This window comes from Gymnodraco acuticeps, unplaced genomic scaffold (genome assembly GCF_902827175.1).
Source record: "Gymnodraco acuticeps unplaced genomic scaffold, fGymAcu1.1, whole genome shotgun sequence".
In the NCBI taxonomy this organism is placed as follows: domain Eukaryota; kingdom Metazoa; phylum Chordata; class Actinopteri; order Perciformes; family Bathydraconidae; genus Gymnodraco; species Gymnodraco acuticeps.
This window is the reverse complement of record NW_022990068.1, coordinates 449,059-476,967: the sequence shown is the minus strand read 5'-3', so window position 1 is coordinate 476,967 and position 27,909 is coordinate 449,059. Positions and strand designations below refer to the sequence as shown.

Genomic DNA, 27,909 nt, shown 5'->3' with positions numbered 1-27,909 from the left:
GGTACTTTAAGTATATTTTGATACCAATGCTTTTGTACTTTTACTTGTAACACAGTATTTTTACCCTGTAGTATTTGTACTTTTGCTTTAGTAGAATATCTGAATACTTCTTACACCACTGCTACCATGAGCGTGGAGCTGTGTGCTACAAAATCCTGAATTTAAAACAAATACTTTACAGCTGAAGACTGTTTTCAAATGTAGAGCAGGTTGTAAGCGAGTCTCCGTTTGTAAATTCCTCCCCTTCAGATCCACGCTGAGGAGGATGGGTGTAACCAACATGTGGGTAAAGTACAAGGGCTGATAGGCCACATTCACTGCTCACACACACACACACACACACACACACACACACACACACACACACACACACACACACATGCTGTTCAGATCACAGCTCACATAGTTTCAGCTCTCAGGAAGTGAAACTCAGACACTCGCTGCCACTGAGAGGTGAAATGGTGAAGAAAGGAGTTCATTTGGAGCGGGAAACCTTCTCTTGTTCCATCTGTCTGGATCTACTGAAGGATCCGGTGACGACTCCCTGTGGACACAGCTACTGCATGAAGTGTATTAAAGAATTCTGGGACGGAGAGGATGAGAAGAAGATCCACAGCTGCCCTCAGTGTAGGCAGAGCTTCACACCGAGGCCTGTCCCGCTGGAAAACACCATGCTGGCAGCTTTAGTGGAGGAGCTGAAGAAGACTGGACTCCAAGCTGCTCCTGCTGATCTCTGCTATGCTGGAGCTGAAGAGGAGAGACGCTGAGCTGAAGCTGCTTTCTCACACAGAGGATCACAACCAGTTTCTGCACAGCTACCCCTCACTGCCAGCCCTCAGTGAAGCTACACACTCCTCCAGCATCAACATCCGTCCTCTGAGCTACTTTGAGGACGTGACGGCGGCCCTGTCAGCAGTCAGAGACAAACTACAGGACGTCCTGAGAGAGGAATGGACAAACGTCTTATCGACTGAAATGGATGTTTTACTGTCAGCAGCAGAGCCCGCCACCAGAGCTGGGTTCTTCAAATGTTCACAGGAGATCACTCTGGATCCAAACACAGCAAACACACGGCTGGTGTTATCTGAGCGGAGCAGAAAAGCAAAATACATGAAACCACAAAAGTCTTATTCTAGTCAACCAGACAGATTCACTTTATATCCTCAGGTCCTGAGTAGAGAGAGTCTGACTGGACGTGCAACAAGTCCTCCAACTCATACGACCAAATATGCCGATTGTCCAGGCCCAATTAATATAAAGAAATATGACCCCGGGAGGAAACCGGGAGAGGGCAATGAAATCGGGAGTCTCCCGCGAAAATCGGGGGGGTTGGCAAGTATGGTCTGAACATCCACTCATTGCTATAGCTATGTAGCTAACTGTTAGGCTACTTAGCTTGCATTGTTATGGATCTAACTAACAACTTTAACCACACCCCCCAAAAGGCTCGTTCACGTCAATTTGTACATGTAATAGGCAGCACCGCATGTTCATGACAGCATGGTACTGGATTGTTATTAACGAGGCGGGAGCATGGGCGGCAGTTAGCAGCTAGCGGCTAGCTAGTAATTATGCAAATGTACACATCAATCCTTATACTTTTATTACGCTGTAACAGGATCTAGTGATATCCAAGCAACAGAGCTTCATTTAGCATGAAATAATTATTGCACTGTATTCTTTTACACACACGTCACGAGCTACCCACAATGCAACACGCACCATATATATATATATAAATAGCCATTTTCCTGCAGGTGCAAATATCCTGGAAGTGCAAATATAAACAGCTAGCTAACGTAGCAAGGCAGAGCGCACTGGGGTTTTTTTCTGAATTAACGACCAAAGAAATCGCTGCATGTCTTCGGATTACATCTCTGGACTTGAGGGGTGTGCTTTAGGTCGTTACCAGCGTAAACTAGAGCTGTGTGGGTTTTCGGATTGCCCTTACAGACTGCCTGCAGATGTATGGAAAAACGACAGTGGCCTTCGTCGATTTTGGCTGCATCGACGTCTAATTTTTGGAAACACCAGGTGAATACTCCACTTGTCACAATAATATTATCATAACATTGCATATATGTGGTATTTTGGAGTTGACTAAATATTGATTAAGGCAATAGACTATGATATTCAGTACAGGAAGCTTAGCAACACCTAGACGGTGTACGGCTGCTTGCACCTCGCGTAAAACGGCGGATACCGGAAGTACGGTGTCGCCCTCGTCCCAATACCCGTATGTGTGTGTGAAAGAATATATATATATGTAACTGTCTTCACTTTCTGTTGTTCATTTGTTTCCACGTTGTATTTTTGGTTCCTACCTTTTATGTGCAACATTATTAGAGGCGGAACAAATCTGCTGTGTTTTGTGTTACTGTACCCATGTTTAATCGACGCACTGGATAGTTGCAACGGCAGAGCAACGTAGGACGTTAATGGAAAACTAAGAAAACCAAGGGGAAAATGCATATAAGGTTATCAGCCTACGAGGTACGTTTCGTGCTGGTTGTTTGTGTAATTGTGTGCGGTTGAGCTGCAGGTTTGTTTGTGTATGTATGCTATGCGCTAGCTTGTGCTACATGATATTGTTAGCTTGTGCTACTTGCTGTGTGGGATATGTGCGCCGTTTATTGTTTAATTGGCGGAATTAACAGTGATGACATATGCATTACATATTTATTTGTTTTTTACCTTTTATATTTTAATTTACTGGAGGGAGCTACAATATATATATATATATATATATAGATATATATCTATATATATACCTATATATATATATCTATTATATATCTATATTATATATCTATATTATATATATATATACATATACATATATCTATATATCTATATTATATATAGATATATGTATATATATAATAGATATATATATATATATATATATATATAAAAGGCTGCATATGTATATATATATATACAGTGCAATAAGCTTCTTAGTGCAATAAGAAGCTACAGGGACGTTAATCTACATCGGTAATATTAACTTTACTTAATACAACATTTACGGTACAAGATTTAATCATACAGCCCATGTAGTATAATATTTTACAAATGATGAATTACAGCAAACATGTGCAATATATCCATTATTACAGCTCCGTGGGCTGGCAGTAAAGCGATATGGGTCATTTCTTATTGTGCATCCATGGGTAAAGATAAACGCATGTTGTGCTGAATACGTAACATGAATGTGCCGGGCGGCGCGGTCCCATGGGTTAGATGCGCGTTCATAATGCAGAGGGAAATAACTCTCAGAATAACGTTATTAGCATATTTTACAACTTGAGGACCGAATGTTTTTAATAAGGGGTATACAAACATTCATACTGGGTAGTTTATTTAGTTTAAAACAATTATCCAACGATTTACAGACCACTCTTTCCCCATGTAAGTCAATGGGAAAAAGTGTTTCCGGGCCCAGCAACCTAACGGAAGTGTAGTACCGCCGTTTGGCCACAACGAATATTCTCATCAGAGTCCGGCTTACTTCCTGGGGGCTTGGTCAGAATCTCCAACAAAAAGTGAAGGAGCGCAAATGAGAGAGCTGCAGCGAGAGCAAAAGTCTGATGATTGAGAAAGAAGAAACGAGAACTGCAAACAAAAACCTATGTTAAAACAAAGAAAAAATACGTATAGTTTACATGATTACATAATTGATTTGTTTGCAATTTATAGTTTTATTTTTGAAATTTATTTAATTTTGCTTGACTCAGTTTTTTTTCTTTTAAACTCATAGTTTTGCTTTATTCGGAGAAAGTGTTGCTTTACCTTTATGATACAAAACTAATCTGGCAATGTGTGGGGGAATACCGCGAAAATGAACAATAGGTTTATTGATATTTTTTATCGATAGTCATGAACTTTTTCTTGGGACAACTTTTTCTTGATTAGCCTGAGGATTGAGTTGCCTTGTACTCTGAGCCTTGTTCCTTTCCAGATAAGAGTTAATTCCATCCCTTTTGGAGCTGCATTTTGAGCTAGTTTCCAGAACATTGATTTTGGCATTAGTTGCAGCTAGCTCGGTCTCCAGAGCAAACTGTTCCTTTTCTTTTCTTAGTTCCTCCTCCTTTGCTTCCAACTGATGTTTCCTTTTTAAAGCCTTCATGCGCTCCACAATTGCTGCTTTATCAGCCTCTGCTTTTAGCCTGGCAGATGCAGTGGATTATGTTTTAGATACATTAGAGCAGTGGTTCTCAACTGGTGGGTCGCGACCCAAAAGTGGGTCGCGGACCAGTTTCAAGTGGGTTGCGGATGAAGAAAAAAAAATGTAAAAAAAAAAAAATTGCAATTTTTTTTTTTTTTTTGGGGAAAAAAGTCAAACTTTTATTTTGAAGGCCCGATTTTCTAACGCTGTGCATGCAGTCGGCGTTGGACTGGAAGTACCGGAGACCATAAATGGTTTTGAAAACTTCTGTCACGTAGTGATCATCTTCTCAATAAAATATCTTTGCTGATGTTTTTTCGAGTCTTCTGGCCAATCAGAATCAAGATTGTTGCCGGAAGTCCCCACGGAGAATAACTTTGTGGTAGAACTCTTTTTTATACATCCATGGTTACAACTTCAGATAACAATGAACACATAATGAAATATGACCCCCGGTCTGATGACTGACAGGTCACAGAACAATGGGAGCTATCTACCCACAATTTAAAGTAAGTCACACAGACTATCTTCTCTTTACTCTTCTCGCAGCAAGATGTCAGAACAAAGTGAAAAACAAACAATGGCATAACATATTATTAATATGTCGGGTAGTAATAGATTTATTTATTTTCTTCTCAGAGTGTACCGGAATGCATAGTTTATGTTAGTATTTCTAAAAATCTCCTGGGGGAGAATCCCCCCCAGACCCCTTGCTGAGGTTGGGTTTTCAGCATGCGTCCCTTTTTATATAGTTCAGCTTTGATTCCATCATCTCATTAAACCTTTTTTAAAAGCATACTTTAGTTGTGTGAAGGGATATAAGGGATATATTATGCACTGTACTTCACTTTTATTAATATTGTATGCTGAAAAGCGTATATTACAGCACGATTTTTTGTTGAATAGATTTGAGTGCTTCAAAATGTTGGGTCGCGATGTATTGACCAAGTAAAAAGTGGGTCCCGAGGCCTGACCAGTTGAGAACCACTGCATTAGAGTGTGTTTTGTGTTGCCTTTCCTTTGGACCTGAAATGTTAGAGGCACTGTCCTCCAGATTTATATCATCAATAACAGCACTTTGTTTAGTCAGAGTCTCAACATCAGTTTCAACATCAACATTGCTAACATCATTGTCATTATTTTCCACTTCATTGTCAACATTGTCATTATTTTCAACTTCATTGTCAACATTTTCATTTGATTCCACATGAGGGTGCCCAGCAGCAGACAACCAATCCTTTACAGACTCAGTGAAATTACAAAATGTCATCATTGTTGCATTGAAATATGTATTTTGCCTTTTGACCTCCTCCTCGGGCAAATCCATATCTATGAAAGACTCATGCATGTCCTTAGCGTCCTCATAACACTTGATGAAGTTGCACAAATGAGCTAGCACAGACTTCACATTGTCAGTAGATTTCATTCAGACATGTATTGGTTCAATGTATTTCTTGACCTGCTTGATTTTTGCCGATCTCTTTTCTTGGCACGTTTCTATGTAAAACGTCAAGCCTTTTGGGGTAAACTTGAGGCCCCGTTTTAAAGAGGGCTCGGGCGGAGCAACATTCTCTACACTTGAAACATTTGAATCAACCACAGGCATTGTCTCGTTTGTCTCAACCAGCTGCTCCATATTGTCTGATTGAGTTCACACAGGCAAATATATTGACCCGTCACGTCGGAGATTTATGAATAAATGTCTTTTCAAGTCCAACAACTCCCAATATTCATCAACATGTAGCGAAAATGTAATTCAGTCACTCCAAATAAGTTTGCTTTTTTCCAATAAAGCTGACAGATTATCCTTCACATACCAATGTTATGTTGTTGTGGAGTAGGTTTGTGCTGCGTCCATTTAAGCCGTGGGTGGTCCTCTGTTCTCCGATCGTGTCTTTAACAGGCAATTCAAAGTTTCACAAAGTCAATGAGTATTGTCTCAGATCTTCAGATCAAACGCTGATGCGTCGGCGTCCATGTTCCTTTGTCCTTTGATCAGCATGATCATCTCCGTTTCAATAAGGGAGGTTTTTTACTTTATGTAGTGGCTATTTGTCAACAACAATAAAACTTCAAAAGGCCACTGAGGCACCAGGTATAGTGGATCTTACGCAGATCATGAGTTGGTAATGAGTCCATTGTCCAGACAAGGCATCAACGTTTTTGTGGTATTTATTAGCTTCGCCTTGGCAAGAACAATACAGCAAAAGGTGTTGAAATGTTTTCTGAACTCAGCCCTGATACTGGTAAAAAAAACATAGACCTTCCCAGTGACCACTGACTGCTGATGTGCCCTGATTGACTTAAATAAACCCAGCTGTGTGCCCAAATTGACCCATCACCTTCAAAATAAAAGCATTTTAGCTGGAACACAATTTAACTTAAATAATATGGCTCTAAATAAATTAATTCTACAAAACAAAAAATAACAAATAAGATGGACTTTTATTAATCCTTCTTGGGGAAATAGTTTCTCTGCATTTGACCCATCCTAGTGTTAGGAGCAGTGTGCTGCCATTTTGAACGGCGCCCGGGGAGCAGTGTGGGGAACGGTGCCTTGCTCAGGGACACCTCGATAGCACTTGGTCTTGCCGGGACTTGAACTGGTGACCTTCCAGTTGCCAAGCCAAGTCCCTATCGACTTCGCCACGACCGCCCCATGAAATACATGAAATAAATGTGAAAAATACTGAATAGCTTCCACACATGTGTAGATGATTAAATCAATCATTTATGATTAAATCAATCATTTATTCGTCCCACAACGGAGACATTTACAGCGGCTATAGACATGTTTTTGCCATCGATTATTTTATCATACTGTTCTGTACAGATGAGGCTGTCATAGATGTATTTATATGTGTGCCTGTGATTATTTTATCATACTGTTCTGTAAAGATGAGACTGTCGTAGATGTATTTATATGTGTGCCTGTTATTATTTTACCGTCCTGTACAGATGAGACTTTGTAATCAGATGTAGCCTATGTATATGTGTGTCTGTGATTTTATACTAAATGTAAAGTAACTGGAAATACCTGTGTGTGTGTGTGTGTGTGTGTGTGTGTGTGTGTGTGTGTGTGTGTGTGTGTGTGTGTGTGTGTGTGTGTGTGTGTGTGTGTGTGTGTGTGTGTGTGTGTGTGAGAGAGAGTGAGAGAGAGACTCCTGTCCAACCTCCCAAACTTTCTTTTTATGTGTGCATTGTTATTTGTGCTTGACAGCAACATTTTACTTGAACTTTATTTCCATTGAATTAGTTATTGTCCTACATTTTAATTTGTTTTACAGAGATGTTTCACAGCTGCCTGGGCCTAGTGGCCCACAGGCGGCATTTATCCAGCAGCCAGAACATCCATCTGTGCCTGCCCCCAGGTCAAGATCTACTGTGGCTCAAGGGCCTTCACCAGAGCCATCACCACCAAGGACCAGCAGACCAGCATCACTACAGCTGCCTCCACCTCCATCTACGGCTGCCACCAGGTCAAGATACATCTCAGCACAAAGGCTCCACCACAGCCATCACCTTCAACCCAGCCAACAAGGAGGTCTCGTGGAGGTCTCGTATAGCACTTGTACCCCCCATCTACACAGCAGCCCATGCACCATCACCTCCATCTTCACAGCAGCCAGACCCACTGTCTTGGAAGACAGACAAAGACCTTGACACTGTCTTGACATTTATAATGAATAGTTGGTCGAAAGTTCTGATGTTCAATATTGTAAATAGTGAGATTTTCCAGTTTCTTATATTTATATAAATAGTTGGTTGAAAAAAACATATTTATAATACATTTATGGTTGAAAAAAAAAGTTTGAATGCTCAAATTGTATTTGTACACATCACATGAATGTAATGTATGTAATATGTCATATATTATTATTATTCAGTCCTAATGTATCTCAGTACCTGCTGTGGTGAAAGTAGAGTGATAAACACCTATTTTAGACATGAATAACACATTTATATACAGTGTAATTCAAATATTTCACTGATTTTGTGATCCCAAGACTTTGGTAACCAAATCTAAAACACCAAAACAATTCGATCACATGAGTACATTTGTGTTTTCACAAGAGTTTTGAAGATTTTCTGAAAATCGGATGTCAAATGTTATGCTTTTGAGCTACTTATCTCATCAAACAGTGATCTAAGGTGAGTAATTTGCATATATAGCAATACCAGAGATTGTCCTGAACATTTTGATATGTAACACTTGGGGTGCCATGTTAGAAGAAATACATTTAAAAGGTGATTTAAGAAAACATCTAAAAATCGAGAAAATACCCTTAGACTCCAGAGGGTTAACCACTGCTTACTGAGACTTCAGAGGAGGGGAATATATGTGCAGTTATGCTGGGTGCCTGCACATGAGGGGGTTCAAGGGAATGAGCATGCTGATAAGTTAGCAAAAGAGTCGTTACAAAAGGAAATAGCAATACCAGTTTCACTTGGAAAAGGAGAAGGAAAAGCAATAATTAAGAAGAAGGGTATGGAAATATGACAGAAAAGGTGGGAGGAAGATCAGAAAGGGAGGAGATACCACCAGTTACACAAATCAGTCATAATACAGAAAGAAACAGACGGGAGGAGATCACAATCACTAGACTGGATCATACAGGATTAAACGGCACATTGTTTTTAAAGCGAAAAAGCGAAGTTGAAGAATGCAGGGGGTGTGGAGTGAAAGAAAATGTGGAACACATCATATTACACTGCAACATGTACAAAACAGAGAGGGAAACACTAAGAGACAGGGTCAGAGAGGCAGGAAGGGAGTGGAGCCTGATGGGGACACTGGGAACAGAAGGTGAGGGGGTAAGAGCTACCAGGAAGGCCATTCGTTGTGTCCTTGGGCAAGACACTTTACCCACATTTGCTCCTGTGGGTAATGTCCGCAGTAATGACTCTTACATGTCTAATATGTGTAATGTGTACTTGTAAAGCGCTTTGAGCACCTGTAACAGCGCTCTAATAAAAAATATAATGCATTATTATTATTATTATTATTAAGTATTTGAGTGAAACAGGATTGACTGGAAGAATTTAAAACAACGTAAATACAGTGGTATAATTCCACAAGTGCTGATAGGATGATATGGCGAAACACACTCTTGTACAGTAGGTGGCGGTATGCACCTTAAAGCTGTTTGCAATCCGCCAAAAACCAAGAGAAGAAGAAGAAGAACCTGAATCCATGTGGCGTCTCGTCGCTACGGTTCTCTCTCTCTCTGTGTTCCTGAGAAAGTGTGTGTGAGCTCCAGCACTACTGATCCATCATCTGTGTGTTTGGATAAACCTCTGAATGGACTGTGTGCTCTTTTTTCTGGAGCGTTTACCTCGGACTATAGGAGCTAGCTTAGCATGCTAGCTGGAAACACGTTAGCAACACTAGTCAGATTGAGAGTTTGATGGAGAGAGAAACGGTGTGTTTAACGGAGTCTGCAGGAAAAGGTGATCTAGGAAACATGAGTAAAGTCCAAATGCTGCTGTCGTTGAAGAAGCAGCGACTCACTGCTGCTGCTGAAGAGATATTTGCTCTGTTTGAAAAGACGATAGCAGATCTCGAGGAGGAGCTGTCTCTTTCCAAAGAGGAGAACAAGAGACTCCAGAAACTACTGGACGCTGTTTTACAGCCTCAGCTTCGGATACACAGAGCAGGTCTGTTTCCTTTAATCAACACTTTACACTTGTAACGGTCAACTATCTAAAATAGTTGTGTTAATTAAACGCACAAGGGGTTCTTGAATGAAATCATATTATAAAGGTAAACAGAACTGATAAACGGACAATCTACTTCTTAAACAAAATAAACAGACATATTTCATGCATGGATCCATTATATTGACAGTTTTCCAGCCACAACACAAACAAAATGAAACAGTCCGCTCTGCGATACACCAACAGTGTCTTTATTGCCTCATCCAGGCTACTATTGTTCCGCCCGTCGGCGGCAAAAACAGAAATGTTTGTCGGCCTTTTCAGGCTATAATCCACAAAAAGAAAAATACGAAGATCAGCGTGGCACAAAGGAGCGATCTCACCCTGTGTCGGAGAGAATCTCTCTCTCTATCTGTGCGCGTCCTCTCCAAGGAGACGTGCTTCCAGGTCGGTCGATGCAATATCCACAATCAGTACTTTCAGTTACTAACCCATTGCATTGTAACATAGATATACATTAGGGATGTAACGATATACCGAATATCGCGGTAAATAAACGTCCCAATACCGTCGTGAGACTGACAAAATCTACCGCGATTTTTTTTTAATAATTTTTTTTTTTTAAGTATTTTTTTTTTAAACACTTTATTTTTTTTTAAAACCTTTATTTAACAAGGTGGTCCCATTGAGATCATCGATCTCTTTTTCAAGAGAGACCTGTCCAACATGGCAGCAAGTAGGTTACAACATAAACATAAAACGTTGGGTTACGTATTGTAACCCTTGTTATATTAGCACAGGCGGAGCCCTCTACTGGACTCTATGGGTACTACCTTACCCTGCGAGCATTCTCCCACTGAGACTTCTATAGACGTAGCCGGCCTTGGGCGGGCCTACCTGAATGTGCGCGCATCACACCGTAAAAAAGGAGGCCTCGCCTCCTGACTATCATCCTACACCTCTCTTCAGCGAGCGGAATAGGACAGACAGTGCCCTGAGTAGAGGGCTCAGCCTGTGCTAATATAACAAGGGTTACAATACGTAACCCAACGTTATATCTCTCACAGGCTCCGCCCTCTACTGGACTCTATGGGTACATTGAGTGGAGCCCCGATTTATACGCGCACTGTCGTCCAACAACAACATTCCACCCTACTGCCCCTGACCGGCTTTCCTGGTCAGCAGCTGCTGCCCCACATTCTCCTTTAACCCGGTTGTGACCGAGGAGAAATCTCGGCTGTGGCTGACAGAGAACACCCTGCTGCGCTTACCTCGCAGAAAGTGTGCTAAAAAAAGGAGTAGAGCAGCCCTCCAGCCCTGTAAGGGCCCAGCACGCCCCTCGCCCATCCCGGGAAAGGCAACGGCGCATCACGTCTGGGGAAGGGGTCAGATGCTAACTGACCCACAACCCCCCCCCTACAAATCCTGTGTTGCCCCAGCAAGCACAGACGAGGAGAAAGAGCCAGACATGTCCAAGAGATAAAACCTTTATGAAGGGGCCTGGCGTCGACCAAGACGCCGCTGTGCATATATCCTCCACACTCACACCGTTGAATAAGGCTGTTGACACAGCTACAGCCCGTGTGGAGTGCGCACGAATCCCCGTGGGGCAGGCTCTCCCTGTCTGTCCGTAGGCATGTGCAATGCACTCGCAGAGCCAGCCTGCCAGGCGTTTCTTGGACAGAGCTTTCCCGATCACCCTACCCCCGAAGCACACAAACAGCTGTTCAGTGCGTCTAAGGGCAGCCGTGCGATCCACATAACATGCTAGCGCACGCACCGGGCAGAGGAGGTGCAGTTTAGCTTCCCTGTCCCCACCATGACTAAAACCCCCTAACTGAATAGCCCTCGACCTGATCGCACTCCTCAGGCTCTTGGGCACAAAGGAGGGGTTCGGGCTGAGTGTCGCGCCGCTCCGGTCACCCCGAATCAGTAAACAGCTCGGGTGCACCGACAGAGCGGTTAACTCAGACACTTTTTTTGGCTGACGTTAAGGCAAGAAGCCAAGCTGTCTTCCACGACAGTGCTTTTAGGGAGGAGAGCTCCAGAGGCTCAAATGGTCCAGAGGCCAGAGCCTCGGGCACTAGGGGCAGGTCTCACTGCGGGGTGGAGGCGTGCACGACTGGGCGCAGTCTCCTGACCCCCTGTAAAAACCGCGACATCAGTGGTTGACTAAAGGCTGACCTGCCGCCAAATCCCTCATGGCAGAACGAGATGGCTGCTGCATACACTTTCACTGTGTAATGTGCAAGCCCTCTGTCCACCAGTAACTGAAAGAAGGAAAAAAAATAGAGCCTAACTCACAAGATAGGGGCTCTATTCTCCTATTCTCCTCTCCTCACACCATCGCTGGAATCCTAGCCACCTTGGCCTGTAACAGGCTGTGGTGGATCCAGCTCTAGCTGCCTGGATAGACTGAATAACACTGTCAGACAATCCACCCTGTCTCAGCCTGTCCCTCTCAGGAGCCAAGCCTGGAGAGGTTGGCCAAGAGTGGGTAACGCCCCGATTGCACCTGCCTCTTGAGACATCGCCCCCCAGAACTGGGGAACTGCCCAGGGCTGGCCCACCTTCATCTGTGTCATCTCTGAGTACCACGGCTCCCCGACGCGGTCCGGAGCCACTAGGATGACTGACAGACGTTCTCGCCTCACTCTCCCCAGGAGAGGGAGAATGAGACGCAGCAGTGGAAAGGCGTATAGCAGCTTCCTTGGCCATGGCTCGTGTGCAAACGCGTCCACCCCCAAGGGCGGGTCGTCGCTCCGAGCCACGGAGAACCACAGGTCACAGTGGTTGTCGTGCCGGCTGGCGAACAGATCCACTTCCGCTCTCCCGAACTGGGCCCAGATCTGCTTCACCACCTCCGGGTGAAGCGTCCATTCGCCTGGCAGGGGGCCGCCCCTCGACATGAGGTCGGTCCCCCTGTTCTTCAGTCCCGGGATATGGTGGGCTCTCAGGGCTAACTCCACCTCTGAAGCCCATAACCACAGCCTCTCCGCTGTGGCCAACAAGACGGCGGAGCGGACTCCGTCCTGCCTGTTGATATAAGCCACTGTGGTGCTGTTGTCGCTCCTGACCATTACATGTCTCCCTTGAATTAGGGGCATGAAATGCTGGAGGACTAACACTACCGCCCGTAGCTCTAGGAGGTTGCTGTGTCGAAACTCTGTTAGAGCCCAGCGCCCAACTATAGCCCTCTTCAGGCAGGTCCCTCCCCATCCAGTTCTGGATGCGTCCGTGAACACTGTGATGTAGGAGGTCATCCGTCCCAGTGGAGACCCCCTCCGGAGGTGATCCGGAGGTTTCCCTCCACTGAGGGGGGGATGGTCACCAGCCGTCGTTTGTGCCTCTTGGGATCCAAAAGCAGGCTGGAGAACCACCTCTGCAGGCGGCACATATGCAGTAACCCCAGCGGGACCACAATGTGAGCAGCCGCCATGAGACTCAAAGTCTGCATGACAGTTAAAGCTGTCACTGTCGCCCCCTGTCGCAGCCTGTGAACCACCCGGAGAAGGGACGCACTTCTGCTCTCTGACAGGGTGGCACGTAGCACGCCTGCATCGAGCACCACTCCCAACTACAACGCCTGTTGGTGAGGTATGGGGGTGCTCTTTTTTCAATTGATCACAAAGCCTAATCTGGTTAGGTGTGTGATCAATTGTGCTGTGCAAAACATTGCCTGTTCCCGGGACCCAGCCATGACTATGAGTTCGTCTAGTAAAAGAAAACTCTCATGCCGTGGGCGCGCAGCGGTTGAAGCGCTGTGGTCACACATTTGCTGAATGTGCATGGGGATAGGGAATAGCCGACCGGCAGCCTGTTGTACTCGTAGGCTATCCCCTGGAAGGCAAAACGCAGACACTTTCTGTTCTCTGGGGCAATTTCTACATGAAAGTACGCGTCTTTCAGGTCGATGGTGATGAACCAATCGCCCTGGCTGCACAAGCCCCAGTAACTGTTTCATAGTTAACATGCGGAATTTCCTTCAGGAAATGTGGCGATTCAGGCCGCAGAGATCTAGAATAGGTCTGAATTCCCCTGTCCTCCTGAGAACCAGGAAGTACATGGAATAAAGATCCTTTTCTCTGTGCTGAGGGTGCACAACAGACACAGCCTGTTTTTGCACCAGAGCCTGAATCTCTGCTGAGAGGAAACACATCTCCTCCTGGGAGGACAGATTTACCTCTCGCATGCCCATAAAAAGAGGTGGGTGTGGGACACCCACAAGACAGTGGTCCATGTGATACAGTGTATAGACATGTGGTACAGTGGGACGCTGCAAAACTGGAGTGAATAGCCCCGTTTCAGCGTCCTCCTGTCCCTCCACCTTGTTAGCACACCGCTGAGTTTCCATTCCCCAGAACATTGTGTTAATGGACAAGCCCTCAGCCGTGGGGCCGCAGCTATGAAGCTGTGATACACTCTGGTGACACGTTCCGCCGCAAAAACTCCCCGCGAAGGGAAGATTTGCCCATGGAGGGTTGACACAGAAAGGGCCGATTATTTACTGAGGACCCTGAATGCACCGCCGCGCGCTCTTGTGTGAGCGCGCGCTCCACCCTAATGCTGTTCTCACCACTACGGTAAACAGCATTAATCTGAATCTTTATAGGCGTAGTGTGTTTTACTAAGGTCCCTGAACGCACCGCCACGCGCTCTTGTGCGAGTGCGGGCTCCGCATAGCCGCGGGATGTAGGGGTGCTGGGGGTGCTGCAGCACCCCCTGTTGGCGAGTGGTGTACATTTGAAAAACTGAGTGACCACCTAAATAAAAATGATTAAACTACATAAAATAGTTATGATTTTACTTAAAATAAAATTAGCTGTATACAGTAGCATATAATAGTCATAGTATATATTTGCATCACTCAGGTGGCTTGAATTCATTTTCCAAATAAATCAAATCTGATTTGTAATGTTATGTAGGTTTGTAAGACCCATAGTTAGCATGTGGGCATTTGCAGCTGTTGCTAAGTGATATAGGTCTATAATGGTTTATTAAGCCTATAACAGTTAAGGCGAGACACCCCAGGTGAATAGGGTAATTCTTTTTAACTTAAAGATATCAGCTAGAAATGTATCCAGTTAATTACCTACAATAAGGCAATTGTTTCTTGTATTACAAGTTTTCTGAATATGCAAATGACCATTATCTCATTAAATATGAGCATATTTTAACAAATTTCAGGAACTGAAATCTTAACTTTGGATAAAGCCAGGTTCAAAATTCTCGTTTCATTTTGTAGTCATATTAGCATCTAAGGCTTTTACAGAAGGGATATTGGATATCTCTTTTTATCACTCCATAAATCAGAAAATACTGTCAACAGCCCTAAAATATCCATTTTCGCCATGCTTTTAGGTATAAAATCTTATATAATTCAGGCTATGAATGACATATGAACAAACCCTTCTGTAAAAGCCTTCATAATATTGATAGGAATATAACTGGAAGGTTTGGTGTATGTAAGTGCAACTGAAGTGGAAATGTTGGACTCAGAGTAGGAGAAAAAACTCATTTTGAGAAAACGACCTTTAAAGATTGCAGTGAGGCGCTAGCTAAACCCTCCTGTTCTTTGGATGACAGCTTGCGCCTCGACGCACTCCGTGAAGGTATTTCATGTTCGGGGTCATTTGTTTTTTGTATAATCTTGCTTCGTGCAAGTGACAATTGTTGTCGTCTTCTCTGTAAACGTTTTTTTCGCCGTTCTTTTGCCATTTTGAGATTTTAATTTCTAGCAGAAAGCTAACCAGGAAGTGTTTTAGCACACCACGTGACGCATCTGAACGAATCACTTTGTCAGCCAATGAGATTGCGTTTCTTGGTTTAAGACCCCTTTGTGCTTTCACGATTGGTTGCTGATATAAAGGAAATGACCATATTTGGATCCGATGAGATTGTGCAGGAGAGACGGAGCTTTCCAACGATACCTCTGATGACATGGTGCAAACAGCGGTCGCGGTACTTTATGTTACGTTAGAATGCTAACTTTTGGTGAATTTAGGAGAAATCTACAGAGGCAAATAGACAAACTATAGTAAAATGAACACTTAAATGTGTATTTTGTACGTTTTCCTTCCAAAAGCCTGAAAGAAAACATGTTATGGAATCAAAATAGCACATCTCAAAATTGACCAGTGCATGAAAAACGATGTTTTGCCTGCCGTGTCTCGCCTTTAACAAACAATGTATGCGGCTCGTATCGCTGACAGCCCTTAACCCAATAGCGATAGCCTTAGAGGGCGAAGCCATATACGAAATAGAACTGAGGTTACCTACTGTAACCCCAGCTTCTATGAGTAAATGGCGCAGCCCTCTAAGGCTATTCGCTATTGGGTAATCCTCCTGCGCACCCGCGCAGCACTGACACACTTGTAGTCCACGCACACCCGCAAGGTGGGCCCCACCTTCGGGCCTCCTTCCGGTATAAATAGGAAGGAGGCCCGACAATCTGCTCCGATGCAAAATAACTTTTCTTCAGCTATTCGTAGAGCCAGTGGGGCCCAGCACTTAGAGGGCTGCACCATTTACTCATAGAAGCTGGGGTTACAGTAGGTAACCTCAGTTCTATTTGGTATATGGCTTCGCCCTCTATGGCTATCGCTATTGGGTTAAGGGCGAAGCATGATGTAGTCTGCGCCCCACTGGGTCCACCCGGCACTAGAAGCACAGACACATCCGCTCAATAACACCCCCTGCCTGTTGTGCCATGCGTAATGGTGCATCACCATCCCTGGAATATAGCATAACATGAATATTTTCCATGAGGGGACGAAGGCTAGGAACAATACATACCTACCGCTGTGAAAAAGTAGAGACGAAGGTCATACTTTGCCCAGTGACATAAAGAGGGGGATCAGCCGCTCTCTGCGTGCAGACAGGCAGGAGAGCGCACAGCTGGATCCCTGACGTCACTCACTCTGACAAGACCCTCCGTACAGGGTGTGTCAGAGAGGAATGGGAGACATCCCTCAAATACAATTGAGTAAATGAACAGGGGGAAGACCAAGATGCAGCAGTGCAAATGTCTTCCACTGACATTCCTCCGTGCAAAGCCGTGGAGGAGGAAATTCCTCTGGTGGAGTGCGCATTGATGTTCTCCGGGGGATCCACCCCAGAGGAGACATATGCCTGTGACACAGCTTCACACAGCCAGTGTGACAGACGCTGTGCAGACAGAGGCTGCCCGATCGAGCGCTCTCTATAGTGCCCAAACAGGCGCTGAGAATGGCGCAAGGCAGCCGTACGCGCCACTAGCAGGACAGCGCGCGCACAGGACAGAGGAGATGAGACGCGGCTTCTTCCTCCGACCTGTGAGGAGGGGGAACGATGCCATCCAAGGTGATCACTCTCGACTCTAAAGAGCTTGTTAGGGTTAGGGCGTAAAACAGCTGAACGGCCATCTCCTTGGATCCGGAGGCATGACGGAGCCACAGAGAGAGCAGACAAATCACTCACCCTTTTCGCTGATAAAGCCAAAAGTAATACTACTTTGGCTGACAACAGTTTAAGGGGAACCTGGTCTAAAGGTTCAAATGGGACTTTGCTTAGTGCGCGTAACACCAAAGCCAAATCCCACTGAGGCGCCAGTGCGCGTGACACAGGTCTGAGTCTCCGTACTCCTCGCATAACACGGCTGCTGCGTTCTGCGAGCCCCTCGGTTCAATTCGCCGGGAATATACATACGATGGAGAGCAACGTGTGTGCGCGCCCAGAACAGCAGCCGCCTGGCTGCTGTTCAGAAGCTGCACAGATCGTACTCCTCCCTGGCGATTGAGGTAGGCTGCTTCCATAGCCGTGGCCTGTTGTCTGTCAAATCAACACATGTTTGAGTGTACAGCAACGGGGCGACTCCCCCGACACTGTTCCTGGGATGACAGGAGTGTTTCTTGTATCCCATGGAACTGCTGGGGGAGAGGCTTCTCTGTGATGTGCCGTAATGGTCGTCATGGTGACGAGCCACGCCATCGCCGCCGCTGCCGCTGCCCGTAAGGCAAAAGGGCTGCAAGGGAGTTTCACTCCGTATCTCATCATGAGGCACGTACATGCCCAGGGGATGAGAGGTGTGTGTATGCTGTCCACACGAGGCGTTAAAACGGCGCTCGTGGATTTATTATGACCGTGTGTAGGAGGCATATCCGGGACAGAGGACTGCCGCGACCTCTGCAGTTTATAAACCAATAGGTTAAAACAGCAGGCTTCTGCAGCGAATGAACCACCTCTGGAGTGTCACCCTGTTGGAAGAGACCCAAGGGGTCATCATCACGTGACCAGCTTACGCCAACCATACTTGCCAACCCTCCTGATTTTCGCGGGAGACTCCCGATTTCATTGCCCTCTCCCGGTTTCCTCCCGGGGTAATATTTCTTCCGCATTTCTCCTGATTTCTGAAAAAATCTGATTTGACTCAGGACTGTTTCCACTCTGACTTTAATACAGCTACACCATTGTTTGGTTTCCATGGTAGCGCGTCTCTTTAGTAGCACGCACAACTGACAGTCTGAGAGGGTGAGGAAGAGAGTCACAGTAAACTGAACAATAATCGACAACTCTACCCTCTGCTAACTCCTTTCCATGCTACAGGCCGCCAGACAGTGCACTCACAACTACAATAAGCATGTTAATGTTAAGCTAATACAGCTCCGGCGATCCACTAGCCCCCCCCCCCCGCGGTGGTTTTGAAATGCTCCCGATTTCTGAGGTCTCAAGGTTGGCAAGTATGACGCCAACACCGAGCAGCTGCGTCACGGAGAGGGCTGTGCGGGTTGTGACACGCTGGAGGAGAGCCGTCAGAGAGCCTCCACCTGCTGCCACGAGAGCCGCGCTCTCATGCTGGCTGAGTTTAATTCCACTCCTAGATAAACGATTGTCTGAGAGGGAAGAGGACAGCTCTTCTTCCAATTTATTATGAAACCCAGGCTTTGACAGATGCGATACGAGATGTACCGTCTGTAAAGCGACTTCCTCCCTGGAGCGAGCTAGCAAATAGCAGGTCGTCCAGAGAAAACCACACTCTCATCCCTCCTCTGTGTAGTGGCTCCAGCCTTCTCTACACAAAAATGTGAGGAGCCAGGAAATATCCGAACAGCAGACGATTGTCTGGTCTGATATTCCCTGAAATGGAAAACGCAGGAATTTCCTGTGTTTCGGGATGATGGGTACGTGGAAGTATGCATCCTTCAGGTGGAAGTGAACCAGTCGTCCTGGTGAACACATTCCAGCACCTGTTTGATCGTCAGCATGTGGAATACTGACAGATCGAGGATGTCTCATTGCCCCAGTCTTTTTCGGGATTAGAAAAATAACGGGAGTGAAAACCCCTGATTTTCCTCCCTTTGAGGAACCCTGGAAATATCCTCTTTCAACAGGAGTTCCAGCAGCTCGGATTGGAGCGCAAGACATAGCTTCTGGGAGGACAGGAGTGTTTCCTGTATCCCATTGAACTGTGGGGTGGGAGAGGCGAACTGCAGGACGTATCCTCTGCTGATCAGCCTGCTCATCCATCTGTCCATCAGACACACGCGCTGCCACTCTGAGAAACACTCTGAGAAACACTCTGAGAGCGGGCGCACATGCTCGAGATGTTCTGTGGTCGTCATGGCGACGAGCCACGCCAGGGAGCCTCCACACGCTGCGTTTCATTCCGGCTCTCATCATGAGGCGCGTACACGCTCAGGGGATGGATGGAGGTGTGTGCAGTGCTGTTCACACGAGGCGTTATAACAGCGCTCATGGGTTTATTGTGACAGTGTGTCGGAGGCGTATCTCGGACAGAGGAATGTCGCGAGCTCTGCAGGTTATTAACCGAGGTTAAAACCGGCAGGCTTCTGCAGCGAGCCCTGCTGTACTTAATCAACAGATTAGTGGCAGCCGGCTTAATTAGCGAGCTCTGCAGTTAATTAACCGATAGGTTAAAACCAGCAGGCTTCTGCAGCGAGTGCTGACGCCGTGGCGCTGCGGGCGCTGCCGCTGGGGGCACTCAGCCTGGAATACTGCTCATTCCCCCGTTCTGGCTTTTCTGTGATGTGCTGTAATGGTCGTCATGGTGACGAGCCACGCCATTGCCCTCGCCGCCGCTGCCCGTAAGGCGAAAGGGCTGCGAGGAAGCCTCCACACGCTGCGTTTCACTCCGGCTGTCATCATGAGGCGTGTACACGCTCAGGGGATGAGTGGAGGTGTCTGCAGTGCTGTCCACATGTGGCGTTATAATGGCGCGCATAGGTTATTATGACCGTGTGTAGGAGGCGTATCTCGGACAGAGGAATGCCGCGAGCTCTGCTTTAACCAATAGGTTAAAACCGGCAGGCTTCTGCAGGAAGCCCTGCTGTCTAACTTAATCAACAGATTAGTGGCAGCTGGCTTAATTACCGGCTCTGCTTCCTCGGAGGCTCTCGCGGAGCAGACCAGGAGCGGGGGAGCCTCACTCCCCTTAGACACGCCGACGGGAGACCCTGTCTCTGTGGTGGCGGGGACGCCGCGGCTGCTGCAGGCGCTCAGCAGGTTGGAGCCAGCTGTACATGCTGGCGAATGCCGTCCGCCTGTTCCGCAGCCGTCTTCATGGACTCCACCATGGCGTGGAACTGGGGTCCGAACAGCCCGTCCGGGCTCATTGGAGCGTCCAGTAGCCCTTTTCTGGCCATCTCCGTAACATACGCCTGCTGCAGCCAGAGGTGGCGCTGGATCTGTGTCACCCACGCGGAAATCCTCGCCTGGGAGACAGCGACGAACGCGCACAGAGTGAGCGCCGTGCTGGCCGCCTTGCTGATTTCCTCTGCCTCGGTGGTGGACCGCTCTACCAGTGTCACCACCGAGTTGGAGAGCAGCGCGATGTTATTCGCCGCCACCTGAAAGGCACACTGGTGCACCCGGCATGTTCGGCCGCCAAGCTGGCACCCTGCTCCGACTCTGGAGGAGGGAGGGGAGAACCGAACGGTGAACCGTGGAGGGAGGCGGGGCAGGAGTTGCTGGGACTCCTGTCTGGCACTCGGCCCCATGGACACGAGGCCCCCGTCCGCGGCCTCGTAAGCCTGGACGGGCCAATCGTCCTCCTCGGCCGCAGCAGCAAGAGCGTCAACTCTCCGCTTCCTGTCGCCCGAGGGGAGACGGGCGCAGTTTGCATGCTGGTTTAGAGCCGCGTACGCGTGCTCTGACCCCAAGGCAGGATTAGCATACTGCTTTTATCTGTGCTGGTCATAACTCATTATGAACCCAGAGCCACATGAGGGACAATCTCTCACACAATTGTTACTCATGTTTACTCTGCAATTGAAGTGTCTCTTGTGCTTCAGTAACTGTGCTGGTTTGCTGAAGAAAAGAGGGAGCAGATTGTCGGGCCTCCTTCCTATTTATACCGTAAGGAAGCCCGAGAGTGGGGTGCGCAGGTGCGCAAGGGGATTATAGCGATAGCCTTAGAGGGCGAAGCCATATACGAAATAGAACCCCACTCGGACATCCTGTTGACGCGCCCACTAAAAAGCCTCTGGGCGCGCCGCGACAGGTGCATATGCAGATGAGGCTTGAAAAACCACACCCTCAAACCGTACATAAAAGTGGACATTTAACAATTGTAGTTGCGAGGATAATACACATAATTATAGTTTTCATTTCATTTCAATATAAACCACATGCCTTAACCTTTTCCCCTGTCACTACATTTTATAAGAAACACTTAGATCAATCTGCGACTGTCACACACTCTTCAGTAGCACTTTATTGTCACATTAATAACACTTTAGACCCTTTATCAGCACTTGCTGCAGGTAGTAGATCCTGAAGTAAAAGTACCAAAACCACACTGAAAATACTCCATTACAAGTTAAAGTACTTCATTCATATCTTATTTAAGTAAAAGTATGTAAGTATTATTACAAATGTACTTTATTATAATAATTCAAATGTATTACGGAAGAGCAAACCTACCAAAATAAATATATTTATAAAAATACATAGGCCTACATTGAATAATATGCCATTTAATGTACTGATTTAAATATTACCCATACATGTAGGCACTACATTACATTACATTACATTTAGCTGACGCTTTTATCCAAAGCGACTTACAATAAGTACATTCGACCAGGAAGACACAACCTTGAAGAAAACAGAATCATATAAGTACATCAGGTTTCATAGAGCCAAACATTTCAAGTGCTACTCAACTGGCTTTAGATAAGCCAGTCCTTTTATTAGTATACAAGTGCTTCGTTAATAGTTCTAACACTCGAAGTGGAGTCGAAAGAGATGAGTTTTCAGTTTGCGCCGGAAGATGTGCAAGCTATCTGCCGTCCTGATGTCAATGGGGAGCTCATTCCACCATCTTGGAGCCAGGACAGCAAACCCACGTGTTTTCGCCGATGGGAACTTGGGTCCCCCTCGCAGCGAGGGCGCAACGAGTCGTTTGGCTGATGCAGAGCGTAGTGCACGCGCTGGGGTGTACGGTTTAACCATGTCCTGGATGTAGGAAGGGCCAGATCCATTCGCAGCATGGTAAGCAAGTACCAGTGTCTTGAAGTGGATTCTAGCAGTTACCGGAAGCCAGTGAAGGGAGCGGAGGAGCGGAGTAGTGTGGGAGAATTTAGGAAGGTTGAAGACCAGACGAGCCGCTGCATTCTGGATGAGCTGCAGAGGTCGGATGGCACATGCAGGTAGACCAGCCAGGAGGGAGTTGCAGTAGTCTAGGCGTGAGATGACGAGAGCCTGGACCAGACTAGTTGGTTAAATGTGACATACATTGATTCTTTATTTTTAATGTGCTTCTTTATTCACCTTTTCTTTTTAAATGTGTAAAAGCAAATACAAACAAATACTTTTGATTAATTCAAATTGCGCGAGAATAATTCATGAAGAAATCAATGAATAAATATGTTCAATAATAAATTAAACACATCTAAAATGTTACTTGATAAAGAATAGGGGAACTAGTACAAAGGTCATTAAGTAATTAAAACATTAATATAAATTATGCAAAATCTCAACAATCAATTATTGCCAACATGTATTTATAATATATTCTGTATATATATTTAAGTTAAAGTTAAAGCCTTTTATTGTCATTATACACAAAGTATAACGAGATTCAGGGTGCAACTCTGTCCCGGTGTGCAAAAAAAAAGACCCTCTCCACTCTCTCTCCATTGAGGTGAAGGGGGGCGGGTTCTGGACGGTGCTTTCTGAAGTCTATGATGATTTATTTTGTTTTGCTTGTATTCAGATGTAGGTTCTTAGCTGAACACCACGCAGACAGCTTCAGGATCTCGTCTCTGTATGCCGACTCGTCGTCTCCCTTATATATTTGGTGTCATCTGCACATTTGATAATGGAGTTGGAGGGGTGAATGGGAGAGCAGTCGTGTGTGTAGAGAGTGTAGAGTAGAGGGCTCAGCACGCAGCCCTGCGGGGAGCCAGTGCTGAGGGTGCGGGTGGAGGAGCAGTAGGGGCCTATTTTCACTGTCTGATGACGGTCTGTAAGGAAATTATTAATCCAGGCGCATAAGATGGAGGGGAAACTTAGGCTTGACAGTTTTTCCACTAGTATGTCAGGTATGATGGTGTTAAAAGCTGAGCTAAAATCGACAAACAGCATCCTTATATAGTTGCCTGGGCCTTCTAGGTGGCTCACAGCTGTGTGAAGGACCGTGGCGATGGCATCATCCGTGGATCTGTTGGCTCTATAGGCAAACTGATGAGGGTTCAGGGAGGGTGGGAGGCTGGCTTTGATGTAGTCGGCTATCAGTCTTTCGAAACATTTCATCACCGCCGATGTTAGGGCTATGCAGTCGTTGAGCTCTCTGACTGGTGTCTTTTTGGGGTCAGGAATGATGGTAGCCGTTTTCAGATCGGATGGAATGCAAGCTTGTGACAGGGACAGGTTGAATATCCTGGTCAGGGCCCCTGAAAGCTGGTCAGCACAAGCTTTGAGTACTTTGCCAAGTACTCCATCGGGTCCTGCGGCTTTTCCAGGATTCACAGACCTCAGCGTCACCTGATGTTCTTTGAGAGTGGGAGGTGGTATGGAGCTGGTCGTTTGCAGGGACAGGGGCTGAGTAGAAAAGTGGGGGGGGGTCTGCTAGCCTCAAAGCGAGCAAAGAAGTGGTTTAGTTCCTCTGCAAGGTGGGCGTCAGCTCTACTAGTACCAAATGTTTTGCCCTTATAGATGGTTAGCGGTTGAAGGCCCTGCCAAACGCAGCGTGTGTTTTTATGAGCGAGATTCTCCTCCACTTTTTCCTTGTAGTCCTCCTTTGCAGCCTTGATGCTTCTCCTCAGATTCACCCTTGCCAAGCCGTCCTGAAGGCTGTGTCACGGGAACTCATAAGAGACCGCACCACTCTTGTCATCCATGGTTTTTGGTTTGGGTAGACCCGTATGCATTTTTCCACAGTTACAGTGTCTGTGCAGAACTTGATGTAGGATAAGACAGGCTCTGTGTGTTCCTCCAAGTCTGTCTGTTCTAATATGTCCCATGCTGTGTGTTCAAAGCAGTCTTGCAGTTGTGAGAATGCCCCCTCGGGCCAGGTTCTGATATATTTTACCACCGGCTTGGTGTCACTTCTGAGGGGGGTGTAAGCTGGGATGAGAAGCAGTGAGAGGTGGTCAGATAGACCTAAATGGGGAAGTGGTGCCGCTCTGTAGGCATGCTTCAGGTTAGAATACACCCGGTCCAGTGTATTATTTCCTCTGGTGGTACATCGTACATATTATATAGCTGCGCCGCCGTTATTTGTATATAGGGTAAACACTGAAACCAATTAAAATAAACAAAAAACATTGAATAAGAAGGTGTCCAAACATATGACTGGTACTGTACTGTATATAGAAAACACACACAATTTAATATTTAGCAGGTTCCCTCATCTATAATCATTTATGCAAGCACAACTTTGAACATGTACAGCAGTAAAATGCAACATACAAAATAATCAAGAAACAACATAAATTAAACACTGACAGGGAACATTTTACTGCACCATCATTACTTTTACATAAAAAGGTGCCGTAAAATGTTCTGTTAATACTTGCATACTTTTACTTAAATAAGGTTTGAATGCAGGATTTAATTTGTAACAGAGTATTTTAATTCTATACTGTAGGCGCAGTGTATCTGTGAACGATCCCAAATACAATTCATTGTTTACATTGCGGCTAGTGCTACGCCAGAAGAAAAAACCCTTTTTCATTTTCAAAGGGGCTGGGCTACATGAGGTGAATTGAGCCAACACAAATACACACTAGGTGGGACTAAGAAAGATAATGTGAAAATATAAAAACAAAGGCATTAATTAGGGCTGAAAAATGTCTCCAATTGTAATGGTGATTAGATTTTTAAATGCTAACACTTAACAGTTTGTTCTGACTGTGTGTTTCCTGTTTCCTGCAGACGTCCAGCAGCTGGTGGTGGTTAAAGAAGAGCTTCTCCCTGACCAGCAGGAATGGAGCACCAGTCTGGACCAGGAGGACCCAGAGCCCCCCCAACACATTAAGCAGGAACAGGAGGGAGAGCAGCTTCAGGAGCTGGAGGAGGCTGATATCACTAATTCCACTTTCACTCCTGACCCTGTGAAGAGTGAAGATGATAAAGAGAAACCTCAGTCCTCACAGCCTCATCAAAGACAAACTGAACACATGGAAACAGAAGCTGATGGAGAGGACTGTCGAGGACCAGAACCAGCGAGGAACTCAGATCCAGAGAACAGTTTACAACCAAATACTGAACCTGACACTGAAGACTCTTCTGAACCGGACACTGGAGACTATTCTGAACCTGACACTGGAGACTCTTCTGAACCTGACACTGAAGACAGTGCTGATTGGAAAGAGACCAGAGAACCAGCATCATGTTCAAACTCACTGAAAAATAGACATGAATCTGTCAGTGATCCACGACATAGTGCTGAACATAAACCATTCAGCTGCTCAGTCTGTAAGAAAGCTTTTTCACGGAGTGCACATTTAAAGGACCACATGAGAGTCCACACAGGAGAGAAACCATTCAGCTGCTCAGTCTGTAAAAAAGCTTTTTCACAGAATGGAAGTTTAAAGGACCACATGAGAGTCCACACAGGAGAGAAACCACACAGCTGCTCAGTCTGTAAGAAAGCGTTTTCACGGAGTGCACTTTTAAAGGACCACATGAGAGTCCACACAGGAGAGAAACCATTCAGCTGCTCAGTCTGTAAAAAAGATTTTTCACAGAGTGGAAATTTAAAGGACCACATGAGAGTCCACACAGGAGAGAAACCACACAGCTGCTCAGTCTGTAAGAAAGCTTTTTCACGGGGTGCACATTTAAAGGACCACATGAGAGTCCACACAGGAGAGAAAGCACACAGCTGCTCAGTCTGTAAGAAAGGTTTTTCACAGAGTGTACGTTTAAAGGACCACATAAGAGTCCACACAGGAGAGACACCATTCAGCTGCTCAGTCTGTAAGAAAGGTTTTTCACAGAGTGGAAATTTAAAGCACCACATGAGAGTCCACACAGGAGAGAAACCACACAGCTGCTCAGTCTGTAAGAAAGGTTTTTCACAGAGTGGAAATTTAAAGAGACACATGAGAGTCCACACAGGAGAGGAAAAATAGAGCTGCACAGTTTGTGACAAAAGATTTAAATTGCGTAATCGTTTCAAAAGACACAAGTGTGTTGGTCGTCAGCTGCTTCTGTAACTAAGGGAATACATTTGTCTATTTTGTATCCTGATGACCTAATGCCGTTACATGTAATACGTTACTCCCTAAGCCTGATTTCACCCGCCTGCAAACGATTCACTAATAATCAGACATGTTCATTTCTTTAACCCTTTGACTCGACTATTTCTTGTTTAATAATCGTTACATCTCCTCAGGACCAAGTTCCCGTGTCCTGCCTTTTACCTGCTGATCACCCACTGCTCATTTAAGGTGGACTCACCTTCCCTCCTCCTGCTCTTTTTTCTTCTCCTCCTTTTTCTCACTGCAGATAACCAGCTGATCACTTCCTGCCTGTGCAGCTGGGCATTTTCTTTGGTGTAGATAAATAAACTTGTGTTCTCTTTCACCCTGACTGTTATTGGTTGTTGTGTGTTACTGTCTCCATTTCCCTACACTTTATTAGGGATGTAACAAACACATTAATCTATAAAAAATGAAATAATCCAGTAATTCAATATATATGATTCTAAAATGGGACATTACGCACAGTAAGTAGTAGTGGTTGATGCCAATACGTCTCAGTTTATGCTGCTTTATACTTCTACTTTAATACATTTTAGAAGACAGTATTGTACTTTTTAATCCACTGCATTAATTTCACAGCTTTTAGTTACTAGGTAGATATAGATTATTCAAAAATATAAATCAATTATTAAATACACCTTGACAGTTATTTATAGGATAAGATATCCAGCAGCAGGACATAAGGTTATTCAAATTAGCTATATTAGCTCTATCTCCTGTCAGCAGTCAGATACAAACTACAGGACATCCTGAGAGAGGAATGGAAAAACGTCTCACCGACTGAATTGGATGTTTTACTGTCAGCAGCAGAGCCCGCCACCAGAGCTGGGTTCTTCAAATATTCACAGGTGATCACTCTGGATCCAAACACAGCAAACACACGGCTGGTATTATCTGAGGGGAGCAGAAAAGCAACATACATGAAACCACACAAGTCTTATTCTAGTCACCCAGACAGATTCACTTTATATCCTCAGGTCCTGAGTAGAGAGAGTCTGACTGGACGTTGTTACTGGGAGGTGGAGTGGAGAGGGGCAGAAGTTGAAGTAGCAGTAGCATACAAGAATATCAGCAGAGTAGGGGATGGGAATGAATGTGGATTTGGAAACAATGACAAATCTTGGGCGTTATATTGTGACAAAAACAGTTATTAATTTCTTTACAACAGAATCAAAACTCCCGTCTCAGGTCCTCTGTCCTCCAGAGTAGGAGTGTACCTTGATCACAGAGCAGGTATTCTGTCCTTCTACAGCATCTCTGAAACCATGACTCTTCCTCCACAGAGTCCACACCACATTCACTCAGCCGCTACATGCTGGAGTTGGGCTTTATTATCCTAATGGAACCACAGCTGAGTTGTGTAAACTCAAATAG

The 27,909-nt window shown here is 45.5% G+C and overlaps 1 pseudogene; it reads left to right on the top strand.

The window, feature by feature from the left end:
* The first annotated feature begins 738 nt into the window (after positions 1 to 738).
* LOC117546022 lies at positions 739 to 27,909 on the top strand (annotated as a pseudogene).